The 13,867-nt window shown below is 41.0% G+C and overlaps 1 protein-coding gene across 2 annotated transcripts in view; it reads left to right on the top strand.

The window, feature by feature from the left end:
* The window catches only part of apba2b (amyloid beta (A4) precursor protein-binding, family A, member 2b), a 61,629-nt gene that overhangs the window by 17,275 nt on the left and 30,487 nt on the right, over positions 1–13,867 (top strand). The gene's annotated exons all lie outside the window — the stretch shown is intronic.

The following is a 13,867-nucleotide window of genomic DNA, read 5'->3' as shown; positions in this document are numbered from 1 at the left end:
TCATTACACCATAACGGTATACTGAAGAATGTGGCAGGAATTCTTACAGTCTCAATTATCTACTGGATTGTAGAGATTGACAATAATGATGGGATGACCACTGTCCAATGCTGTGTATTCCTGTGTTGTGTGTGTCTGTGTGCTGGTACACTCAGACCTGTTTCAGAGCACTGAACAGCCACACGTAGCAACCTCTGGGCTCAGGGGAGCTCTGTAACCTGCCTGGATGTCCACTGAGTCATGGCACTCTGGTATGGAAACAAACAATGAAGGGAGATCATGAGAAGGACTATAGGGATGGAAAAAATATGGAAGTGACAGGTGAAGAGACTTTATTGTGTTTATTTAGCAAGGTGGCAAGGTAACTTTTCTTTTTTGTTAACGGGTGCATTAAAGCTCGTATCTGTAATGTTTTTACTTATTATCTCCATCTGTGTGGTGGAGCATTGCAAAAACAGAAACCCTCTGCTGGAATAGTAAATGCTACTCTGATTGGCTTGTGAGCGTACACCAGTCTGTGTTGACAAAGCCAATAAACTCGGTTCCAGACAGAACAACTCACACACTACTAACACATTGTGTTAGTATTTTTATGCATCAGAGACAAAGCCCATTAATTGATAACACACTTCAGTGTTTTGCAGTGGCCAAACAAACAAACTGTGTACTGTTTGTAACTCTGCTGCTGTAGAGTTAGTGAATTCAATGACTTTATTAGATGAGTAGAATGAACTTTCTTATTTATCGTAACACTGATCATTGTTCGTTATCTCATGTGTAATGTTAAGAAGGTTCCAACAGTGACATTGATACTTAAATATATGTCAAAAATATTGTTATGGATAGTCCCCAGCTCTTCTTAAGCACAAGCACAGGGTGAGAAGGCAGGAATGAAATAGAGAGGATGGGTACACTGAGGGAGCATGTATGCTGATGGAGGAAAGGGGGGGGGGGGGGGGCATCAGGGGAGAACCAGAATAAAGACAAACTCTACAGGGGTGGAGGAAAAAGATGCAAAAACAATAGTTGAGAAATTCAAAGTGTTGTGAGCCTCTCAACACTGCCTCCCCTCATTATTTATTAATATTCTGCTAGAATATTCATCCGCCCTGGTACAACGCCATCCTCTTAGAGAGAGAGAGAGAGAGAAATTAATAGAGCTCTGTATCATCCTGACACTCAACAGTGTATCACAGCCCATTATTATTGTAGTCACTTGAATATCATCCATCATCGACCGCCTCCTTCCATCCATTCCACTTGTCTGCTTCTTTCCTATTTACTGTTGCTTTTGACCACATCCTTTTCTTTTAAGAGACTGAAGAGAGACAGGGCAGGGCTGTTTATTCAGGCTTTCAAACTGTGAGCCACAATGTGGTTTGAAAGGACCCGTGACTCCAGCACCAGATCACTGACACTAGCCTGGCAACCATACTCACACTCGAGTAGATCTGTAAACAGCCTCAAAATAGGTCTCCATCCATCTGCATGTCACTGATATGGGAAATCCATACGGAGAACTTTAGCGGTTGACTACTTGTAGGGACGACTGCATTTGGAATTTGAGTCATCCAGTGCAGTGCAGTGATGTGTGCTCAGTCTGCCAGCTGCTATGCTTCACTTATTCTGATTAAATCCTTTGAAGATGAAGGGAAGGACAAAGAATCTCGCAGTCCCATAACTTGTTATAAATCATCAAAAGCAGGAGCAGCGGTTCTGTGATACCACACTGTGAACGTACTAATAATTAACCCCTAAGTCGTGGTGGAATTTGATATCACGCTATGAAGTCGGTCACATCTGTCATCACATATGCTGTTAACTGTGTGCACTTTCCCTCGCTTCTCATTTCTTCTGCTCTTCTTAGGGATTGCAATTATCTGAAAATGTAAAAGAATCCACAGTCAGTATTTTGTGCATATATGTGTGCCCATGTCCAGTTTGTAATACAGCATGAAAATTCTTCCGCTTATTGCCATTTAGTCAAATTTGCCAACCCACCGGCACAAAATATATGAGGTTCCCATAAATGTATGGGGGTCCTCTGAGACAGCTGTGAACAAAGATAGTTAAAATTTAATATTTTCCACCATTGTCTCATCCCCCTGGTCATGTGGTAGCTCCAACCGCCTAGTGTAGCTCATCTACAGTGCACAGATACACTGGTATAATCAGAATGATTCCTATGAGCTCATTGAACCAACCTTGGAGAATTTTGATAATACATAATGTATAATACAAGTAAACAACAAAAAGCACATACATAACATGACATGTTTGTGTAACACATAAAAATGTATATAGAATATGAAATTACCATGGACAGTGGTAGTGAGGTTGGATCTAATATGTTAAAAAAAGGAGCTAGTTATCAGGAATTAACAGCAGTCATCTGTTCCCTTTCAAAATCAACACAGATATTGACTGGAACCAAAGTTCATCAGCGGCTGTTCAGATTACCTCAACTTTTCAATGATGTACTGAAAAGTATTTAGAGTGGTGTGAAGATAATGTCAGCACTTCATTCACACCTGCAGGTCGATGAAAGAAGGTCAGGATGAAGGGCCAAATACTGAATATTGAATCAGGACCTGTGGTGATTCAGTGTTGTGCTCAGAGAAACCTCAGCAGGTGAAGGACAGCCTTTTTATCCACAAGGCCATTATACCACCCCTTAATACTAAATGGGGGGGAAAGGTCCATGGTTTAGTTTTAGAGAAGAGCAGAGAGACCAGATTCAGAGCGACGTGATGTAAGGGGATTCAAATGAGAGCTGCAATAATCCAGATTTCTGTCGTCATGGGATCAGTGCTGCTGTTGACTGTGTTTGGTCAGCCAGCCTTGTTGAGCCCTGTCAGACCCTTCTCTGTCCTTGCGGTCTCTTATGATCCCTGGCTGCATCCCCAGGGGCAGTGAGATTAGTACTCAGCACACCACAGTGAAATGAATGAGGCAATGTATCTACAACCTGCCATCTTTGGCATTGATTTATTTCTCCTCAGATGTGACCTTTCATAAAATAGATAAAAGCATGACAGCTCTCTCATCGAGCTATTTGTACATATTGATGAGACAGAAACATTACATTTGTTAGATATTATATAGTTTTAGGTATTTTTGATAAAATTCTGTCTTTACTGCATACATACATGATTCGAACATAATTTCTGTTGTTTGAAATGCAAACCAAAGTTGTGTACTCATGACAGATGCAAAGTAAATGAAAGACCGCTATCTCCAGCCAGAAAGTGTCAACAGTTTTGCTTTGCACTTAGTTTAATTACTTCATATTATTCTCATCCATTTCATAAACTTGAGAGCATGAAAGCATTAACGCCTCACTGCTACAGCCAAGAAGCCTTTACAATTTGCACGCAAATGGATAGATGGAGTGTCTTTGTGTTGAGTGTTTTGTTTCGTTACCTGAAACCACCTCTGTAGTTTTTCATGTTGTCTGGAGCTGTGGATATCTGGTCTTTTTATGGCTTTCTGGGATTTTTTTCCCTGTAATGTATAGTTGGAGTGACAGATGGAGCCTCTTACTGTCTGTAGTTTAATTTTACTTAAGTTATTTTATATTGTTCGTATTATTCATATTGTGATTTTATGTCTTTATTGATGCAATAGTTATTTTTTTTGAGAATTATTACTGTAGACCAGTGATTTTAGTTAAAAATGGAAGATTCATTGGTTTCTTTTAAATGGATGGCATTGCTCTACATTGGTTTGCGCATACAACACAATTCACATTTGTCCTTTATTGATTTCCTGGCACGTTGCTGCAGCATTCTTTTTTTTTTGACTCCTCCCTTTTCTGTCAGACATTTATCAAACCTGCAGCACTCTAATCTTTCCTCTTCTTTACTCCTAAAACACTGTACATCCTTGTATATTCCTGTATACATCCACAGAAAAACGGGCTGTTGTCCTCTTCTGCCCACAGAAGTGCAGCTTTGACACGAGGTGGATGTCAGTATGTGTTACAACAAAAGTTACTTACAACAAAAATGGCAGAGCATGTCCAGACTCTGTGTATCACATTTACTGTATATTTGACAAAACATTAATTATAACAATTAATCTATTAATCAAAATGTAATTGTCAGAGTATTTGATGGTGAAAATAATGGTTATTGGCTGCAACAATTTGTTGATTAATCTGTTAGTTGATCGATAGAAAAATGATCAGCAGCTATCAATAATGTAGTCATCTCTACTTCCAGCTCCCTGTTTGTGAGGATATGCTACTTTTCTCTGTTTTACATGAACATAAGCTGAATATCTTTAAGTTTTGGCCTGTAAGTCAGACACAAGAAGACATCTGAGGACTTCACCTTGAACTCCTGGAAGTCTGATTGGTGTTTTTCACTATTTTATCGACTAAATGATTAATCTGTCATTGCAAAATAATTCTCAGTCTGAGCTGCAACCCTTGACATCATCTTACATGCTTGGACCTGTCACAGAGAATGAAAACCATATCCACTAATATCCGGCCAATAAGCAGTTTTTGACCGGCTGCACCTTATAACCTTACCATGGCTCTGTTTTACTCTGTGTTCCCTTTTTTAGTTTTAGTTTGACCCATATTCCCAATTCAATCCTGAACCCCAAAATCATCATAATATTCAATCTGAACGTTTTGCGACTTTCCTCCCTTCAATGGGTATTACTGAGTCTTGATAGTTAATAATCATAAAAAATCCACAGTCTTCTTAACTGCTCATTTGATCTTGATGTATTATCCAGGTTTTTATCTTCTGACTCGTTGAGGATTTACAGTGAGATAGAAGACAGAAGGAGAAAAGAGAGATTTTTCGAAGTAGAAATGACTGTGATCAGGGCTCCTCTTGGATGCCTGCCGGTGTTGCCTTGACATTCACCGTTTAAACCAGGGCAAACAGAACAGACACAATGTGATGACGCCAAATCTGAACATGTTCCCCCACCTTGTCTTGGTAAAACACTGAGCTGGAGCCAGCCTCATTACCAAATCCAGGCACTGACTGTGTTCCTGCTTGGCACAGTTTCCAATGAGCAATGTGAGAGAGATTTCCCCAAAGAAATCTAGGTTTAGCAATCCGCAATCTTAAAATAGCTTTGAATCATACATTATTACATAGCAGGCCTGCCTGCTCTGTCAAACTACACTTGCTGCTGTGATTATTGTCTCCTTGTTTTCGCCAACCTTCCATATCTGAAAAGATTCCCCAACCTCATTAGCATAGCTTTATAGTTGATATGAAGAGACTCACAGATGGATTTTCTGTCTCTCAAAAGTAAATGCACTTGAAAAGAAAAAACAACTTTGTAGATTACGCAACACAGACGGATAGATATTGTCATGTTTTGAAGTTTGAAGGTATAAAAGAACAGTTGCCGGGGAATACAGAAAAAAAATACGTATAGAGCTGCTTTTAGAACATCAAGGCATGAAGGGTGGTGTGTGTGTGTGTGTGTGTGTGTGTGTGTGTGTGTGTGTGTGTGTGTGTGTGTGTGTGTGTGTGTGTGTGTGTGTGTGTGTGTGTGTGTGTGTGTGTGTGAGTGAATGAGTGAGTGGAGTGGCAGATTTCAATCATCCACCCTGACTCAGTGTGTTTCCCTTGGGTTCAGTTAAGTATAAAGGATGCTGGGAGGTGTGACACCCCCCCCCCCCCCCCCCCACCCCCAACCTGCCACTGCTTCAAGAGGATCGATGTGACAGTCTCACACACACACACACACACACACACACACACACACACACACACACACACCCACACCCACACACACACACACAATGTCATGTTTCCATCTGCTTTGGGGGCATTACGTAGACTTATATTCATATCCTGGAGAATTGCCCGAAGTCTTCACCCTAAAAGTAAACAATTTACATTAGGGGAGTCCCCACAATGTGACTGTGTAAACAGATTTATGTCCCCACATCATGAGTGATACAGATCCACACGCATACACAGATGTCGATGCAAACAAACTAGAGCCAGTGTGTCAACTGTTAGCATGCTCTGCCATACAGGTCCGAGACACAAATACATGCAAACACATTCGTGTACGCACATATGTCAGTGCACCATGGGACTGGACTGGTAATCAAAACCAAGCCTCTTTGTGTATGTCTGTCTGTCTGCCCTGTCTGTCTGCCTTTTGTTCTTGTCAGAAGTGGTGCTGCTCCTCTGTGTGGCCGAGCAGGCGCTGTCTGTGTGATTAATCCTCAGCCTGTCAGCTGGCCAGCAGCGATACTGAAACCAAACAAAAACCCAACCAAAGCATATCACCGTGCATGCTCTCATGGTCCAATTCAGGATGTGCAGACATGCGCAGGTCGGGCTTGCAAATCACATCACTGCAAAGCAGCAAAGTAAAACATTAAACCCCGCAGTGTTTTTCAAGAGTAAACATTGATGTGACAAACCTGAGGGTTGACCATGCTTTGTTTTCAGTGTACACTTGATTACAGTCAACATTTCGGTGTGTTTTCCAAGGCATTTCAGTCACAAATGCACGTAGCCTAGGCATGCGTGTATAGATGTGGGAAAAGGCAGGCTCGGGCTGATCATGTGCATTACAGAATGTGTGTTTGTATGTCGTGAAACCTGATGAATATTTTCCTCCTGTTTTCCCAGAGGGGTTGTGTGATTGACCGAACCCAGAAGTTATTTCATGTGCCTGCCACCAAACTGCATTAGCAGGCCCAGCCGTCAGCGCCCTGCCTGTCTGTCTCTCAACAAGATAAGGGGATATTTCCCGGCCCAATATTGCTTGCTCTGTTCTGTGCTGTCACTGAATACAATGTCCATCACTGCATTCAATGAATATTATTAGCATTTTTCTCAGAATGCTGTCAATGGTGAAGACAGCTTTGTGGGAGTAGAAGTACAGGCTGTTTTTGCTGTGGTCTGATACCTGAGTTGACTCTTGGAGAATAGAGTTGATGCTGTGGTGTATTGTCCAGTATAAATGCAATTATGAGGCAGCTGTCAAGTGTCCATAATCGCCAGTCATTAACAAGAAGTCTCCTGGCTCAGCAGTTTCAAGCCGCTGCCGTTGTTTCGGTTTGAAAGAACCTGACAGGTTAAGACAGTGAAGGCTGCTTAAAAGTTGACAAAGAATGAGGATTAGAGGCCTTGGGAGAGAAGCTGTTTCTGGACAGGTGACAGTAAGAAGCAGGATTGTGAAAGACCTTTAACTGAGGGATCAGGTGGACCATTGTGTCAGCCAGGGAGCAGTTCTCACCTTCATCTCTTCAGACTTCAAGTGACAATTCAGGAGGGATGAAAGGTCAGTGTGGCAGACCAGACTGCAATTAGTGTTCTTGTCCATTCTGTGTGGCTGTTTGCTGAGGTCCATACAGTCCATAATGACTGCTGTCCATCCTGTGACATTTCTTTACATGGTTTGACTCCAAGCTTTATACAGCCCATGACATTGTTGAATTCTGCCCATGAGGCAGTTCATAAGTACAAAAAAGCAATTACTTTTTTTCAGCGAAAAAAATAACATAAAATTGAGGAGTAACATGTTTTTCTGATCCACTGAACACAACACACAAGGAGCAGCTGATATCACGGCAGTGCATCCTGCCACCTGTCAACAAAATGTAAGTAGATACAGTTTTGTGCTTTCCAACAGGAAAGGACAAACAGCTATCTTTTTGTTGAAGTAAAAGGCAGTTTGTTGGGACGCTCTCACAGTGATGAAGGAAGCTAGTCTCATTACAGCCAGAAACATGCTAAAGTGGATGACCCGCAAGGACAAATGTACTTGGATGAAGTTGGCACTCTTCAGTGGAGATTGGATGCTCAGCAAGCAGCTTTCACAGACCACATTCTGGCAGAGAAAGTGTTATACAGGCACATTTTGTGGTGAGCGAGCTAATAGCGAAGAAGGAGAATTTGTAAAGGAGAGCTTTGTTGCAGCTGCGGAACTTCTAGCACCAAAAAAAGTAAAATTGTTCTAAGGAGTCAGTTTGAAATAATTCATAGAGATGAAGGAAAACCTGATGTGGAAACTCAGTGAAACTCATTAAGTACCTCTCAGAGCTGAAAGTCAAGCTCCAGCCAGCTTCTCAGCTCTCTGCTGTCAAATCATCTGAAGTAAAATTAAAGCTGCATCAAGTGCAGCTAGAAAGGGGTAACACTGTGCCTTTCCTGAATATGCTGCTGAGTGTAAAAACTCCTTCCAGTATTTACTTTATGGGACCAGTTGATGTGCCCATAAACCTAAAAGACAAAAGTATTGTGCTGCAGAGCAACAACCTGTGACTGTGAGCAGCTCTTTTCAAAACTGACTCTTGTTAAGACTCAGTTCAGGTCAACAGTGTTTGACACAAACCAGGACAACCAGCTGCGAGTAACATCATCATCACTACTAAAATTTACCAGTATGCTGGTGCCAACACAATGCCAGAGTTTATTTAGTTCCAACACTGAAATTCATATATTACTTTGAGGAATATATGTTTTTCTGCAAAACTTAATTTTTTTTCAAAAGCAGCCAAAGATCTCTCATGCTAAATGATCAAAACGTTATACCTTTGTCAAAATCTATGTTATCATCATTTGCTGATGTATTGAAAAAGCCTTATGGTCAGCAGCAAAAACAAAAGACTTTTGGACAAGTTACATTTCAGATACTCCATAACAACTCCATTTATGCGGTTTATTTAGATCATTAGAAATGTATTTTTCCTTTTGTATTTTTCACTTCCATTTCTAATTTCCTGGTATTTATGTACTCACACAACACATGACTAATACCCTTGCAAACACAAGTAAACAGTGCATCTTTTTTTTCTTTTGTCCTCTATATTCCCACACATTTTATCAGCAGACAGGACAAACAGCGATAGTTTTTAATTAGCAACATCTCCACAATCACAATTTATTGTCCCGCCCCTTTTTTATTTGGTTATTGGATTAATACCAATTTTATTGTCGTTAGATTTCAGCCTGTTTGCGACAGAGTGGTGTGGGAGGATTTCTCATTAAATCCAAAACAAAAATGATTTCCTTGCTGCTAATGTAGGTGCAGTGGTGGCAGTCCCAACAGTGAATGGGTATTAGTGTGATGTCAGTTCACCCAAAAGTTAATAACTTTACATATTGAAGTAACATGATGCTTTGTATCTGTCTCGCTGTCTCACTCATTCCCTCTCATCAGTAACCAAACCCAGTTGACAGCTTCAATTAAACCCTGTGAAATCGCCCCAGTATCTGTCTCCCTCTGGGACCATTTAGCTGTGTTTAGCTCTCTGCAAGCTGGGCTTGTCGCCAGGCAAACTTTAGAGAGTGTTTCATGTTCCTTCTAAAAATGTAGGCCAACCTGGTCCCATGTGCCACCTGGCCAGCCTCAGAAGCCACAGGCACAAGTATGTGTTCATACTTAGAGTTAACCTGGGTGATCATTTGCTCTGGTTGCATTTAGTGGTCACAATCGGCAAGTGTTAAAAGCCAAATGTGTGTTATTCTCTTGCTGTGGTAAATGATAGTAGATATTTTTTTTTATTTAGCTGGTAAGTTTGTTGACTTTGTTGACTCAAAGGTCAGCTGATCAGAAAGACTGCACCACCTTGCATGTTGTTTAAAGTTGAACTTACACTGCAAAGACCACAGCCGACAGCCAGCTGACCTCTAAACCGTACTTTATACACCTACATGAGAAGGTGGATGAACTAGTCTTTATTTGCAATCCAAAAACATCACAGAACAACAAGCAAAACAAACTTGGATACCATTTTCTTTTTTTGGTAATTTTATTTTTCTGTCACTTTAAAAATATTTTTTAAGAACATGAAACAAGATTAAGGGATTTATTTTCCTGAATCCTGCTGTGTGGTACAGATTGCAGTCAAGTGTCAAACGTTTATTTCTGGAAGTATTTTTAAGTGTCATTTACTTCCAGTCGATTTGACTGTTTTATACGCAAAAATGATGGGTAAAAATCAGGGAAATAGTTTCCTGCTTAATCCTCATATTCCTCGTGTTCATAAACGGGATCCTGGTAATGATCTGCGAATCAATTGGGATTTTTAATATAATCTTTTGTTTCTGGGAACACCACTATAAAATTTAACCTGACAAATGTCATCATCGCATCATGTTGGTGATCAGCCACACATATTACATGAAATTTAACCAGCGGATCTGTCGCGTGTAAGGTCTTTAGTTTTATCCAGATTTACAGTTATTTACTGTCCACTTTGGTTGTCTTCTCCCTTTTTGGGGGAGGCTCCAGCATGAAGCCTTGTTGCCTCTTGTCTCTGAAGCTTAATGATGTGGCCTTATAATGCTGGGCCACCCGGAAAGAAAAGTATCCATCTGGTGCATTTATTCTGCCTTCATTTGTTGTGAAGGACCAAATTTACTCCACACAGCTGAAACCCAAAGTGCCGCAGTGTTTCTTATGTTTCCAAAACGACGAAAAACGGCTATATTAGCCAGTAGCACTAAGTAGCACTGTTTGAATAATGTGTGCATGCATGTGTGTTTGTTCTGTAGAAGGGGTTATTTGATGATTGGCTGAGACAGTTCTCCTCTGAGAGACTGCGCTGGAAAACAAAGAGTTGCCATGGTAACAGTCAAGGGTGAAGGAGGAGGGTGTGTCTGTGGCGTGCTTCGAGTGGCGAGATGGACATTGGCAGGCATAATGGTGGGGGAGCGAGCGATACGTTCTGTGGTCCTGTGCCATTCCTGCTGCTCACCAAGTCTCTGCTTTCCTTCTCTTCCTGTCTCCCGCATTGCTCTCTTGTTGTCGTCCTGAAGCGAGTGGGAGGCTGTAAGGAGAACAAATGCTGAATCTCAATGAGACAGCTGAGAGGAAACTCATTTTCTTGCTCTGTCTCTCTCTGGTAGTGATTTTAGTCTTTATTCACAAGCAGCATAACTCAGAACGGTCAGGTTATTACACAATTTCTGAACATATGTTTAACAGTGTTGTAAGGGTATTTTAATGTCATATGGTTTAATGTTTACAAGATCACATGGTCAGAGCTGACCCTAATAAAGATGACAGATGGCAGCTTCATGAAGGGCAACAGAGTGTTTCATGGATCACAAAATTTGAAGTTTGACATTCATCTCAGAAATTCAGATTTAGTCCTATCTTCAGGTCAGTCTGACAAAATTTAAACCAACAATTTTAGCACAGCTGGTCATAAGAGATAAAAATTTTAACGTTGTACTTAAGGAGGTGGGTATATTGCAGAAATGCTGCCACTAGCAGAGAAGGTGGGATGGCAGTAGTGGTTAATAGATGATCCCAGTTAAAAGGGCTGAGGCGTGCTTCTTTTCCAGTTTGGCCTTATCTATATAAGGAGTGCTTGATCAAAAGAGTATGTGCCTGCAGGCTTCATAACCTGGCTGACACAGTGTCCATCTACCGTAGATTAAATAAGTATTTTCTCCTTCCAGGAGGAATACAATAAATCAAACTAAACTGAATTTATTGCCTTGTAATAAAACTGGCTATGTCCGGAACTTGTCACTTGACACTGTTTCAGATGGGACCGTTTTCAATGTTGCGCATCTGAACAGGCATGGTGCGGGGTGTGGTGAGGAGGGTAAACTGTAGTGCTCTGGTGAAAGTTCCGAAAATGCTGCAGAACACATGATGACACAGAAGAACTTGTGCCAAAAAGAGGAACCGTGTCTGTTTTTTTTTTTTTTTTTTTTTTGGTCAGGCTAACACGAGCAATTTGCTCCACCACCTTAGCCACAAGCATGTCTTGTAACAAAACGACGAAAATAGCGTATGTCCACTTTATTTCGCCACTTCATGGAAACCACAGAAGCCTGGCATCATATCAACGCAGAGAGTCTGATGATCACAAAGATGTCTGACTCCTCCCTGTGCGACGAAAACTCTGCGAGCTAGCAGCCAAACAGTAGCAGAAACCTTTGCTGTTTTGTGGTCAAATGTTATATTCCAGCTCGAAAAAACGCTGCTAATGTCTCCTTCTATGACTGTGTGTTAGTTTGAGATCAATCACAAAGATCCTGGTTGTTTACATAAAGAGGAGGGGGGGTTCTAGAGTGGAGGGAGTGCTCTTCATACAATAACCTATCTCTGGGCTTACTTCCTTCTGGATTGTCATTGGTGTTACTATGGTGAATTTGGGTGCTGCCCATCGAATCTCTTGACTCTGACTGGTCAATAGAGGTGTCGATCATCAATATAGACCAATGGGTTGCTGAGCTATTGACAGGTCTAACTGCGCAGTTAGTTTCACCGCTCCGTCTCATTTACTTCAGAATGAGCAGAGCGCAAACAGAGGACTCTGCTGAGCAGCCCGAGGTGTTATTTTACTGTTTTATTTGCATTTCATCCTTTTATGAGAGATAAGAACATTAGCAAGCAGAAAAAAAGGCTGAAAAAGTGTTTTCTCCGTTTGCTTGGACGAGATAACGGTACCCAAATGAGCGCCTGGATATACCTGTGTTAAAACATCTGTCTTCCAGATGAAAGAAAAACAAAAACAAAAACATCACATACCGTGAAACCGTTATAATTTTGAAAAATACTGTGATATACATTTCTGGTCATACCGCCCAGCACTAGTTCTAATCACTGGAGCCAAAAGATTCTGATTTGGTGTTGTATTATCAAGCATTTACATGAACAGAAATCAGTTTGACTGACAGGGGTTTTTTTTCCCCTCTCCAATCAAAATGTAAGTGAGTTGGTGGTTTTAAAATGTTCTTTTTTTGATAGCTCGACATTTGTTTGGCTATAATTGAAAGTTAGATTTTAAGTAATCTACAGTAAGAGGTACTTACTTACTGATAGTGTTATTTATTGGCAAGGGGCTGCAGCCTATCCCAACATGCTGTTGGTCAGAAGCAGAACAGTAGTTGATTTCGCTACAGCCGTGCACCTGTGACGAGCCTCTGTTCTATTGGTTTGCACCATTCAGTGTGAATATGATATCAACTATCAGCCCTAAAGAATGTGTAGATATATATGTGCCTATTAAGTGTGGGTGAGTGAGTTAAATGAGTTCATTCTCCATTACATCCCTGTTGGTCTTTAAAGAACAGGGAAATGTATTTATGTGGGCATTTTTGTACGTAATCACTTTCTTGAGCAAAAACACTATGTTCTGTCCGTATTTTTATCTGCAATTGTGTGTCTGCATGCGCGCAAAAGAGAGAAAGAGCAGACAGTACACTTCAATTGAAACAGCAATTTCCTCTGTGCAGAACATAGCAGCAGGAAGCCAGGTCTCCGTCTTTAAAAGAAATGAAACAGAGAAGATTCTTCTCTCCATTATCACTTTCTCTCAGGAAATTCATGGTGAACTCTTCCATAGTCCAACCCTGTTTGTCAGCTTCTACCTTATGTTCAGCAGACGGGTTTCATTTTTCCCTTTCACTGTGAAAAGCTACAAGCAGAGGTAAGACTTAACCCCAAAGACACAATGAAAAAGTATAATGTAATCATTTAGATGGCAATATGTGCACAAACAGAAAATATTTAAAAAAAAGACATCAGAGAAGGAGCAGAGGAAGGTGGGAGAGACGGCATGAAAGTTTCAAGGTTCAGTCACGATGCAGCATAAATTGAGGTATTTTGCAGAAACTGCAGAGGGTTAACCAGTTTTGAAGAAAGATCAATAGGATCAACTGCAGGGTAAAGGGATCTTACAAACAGTCGAGTACAGACAGACTGAGACATTCGTGGGTCAATAACTTTGAAAGGTCAGGGTCCAGCTAATGCGAACAGTGTTCACCAGAGAGGTGTTTACCAGGCTGTTGACTGCCGCCTGAGGTTGCTTGTAGGATGCATCAGTAATGAAATGAACTTGGAATAAGAGAGAACGTGATGCTCCATGTTTCCAACAGACTGCTGCCTCCACTCCCACTCCTCC

The sequence above is a fragment of the Chaetodon trifascialis genome, chromosome 1 (genome assembly GCF_039877785.1).
Source record: "Chaetodon trifascialis isolate fChaTrf1 chromosome 1, fChaTrf1.hap1, whole genome shotgun sequence".
NCBI lineage: Eukaryota > Metazoa > Chordata > Actinopteri > Chaetodontiformes > Chaetodontidae > Chaetodon > Chaetodon trifascialis.
Note: the sequence above shows the minus strand (reverse complement) of the source record. Positions and strands in the feature narration are given on the sequence as shown.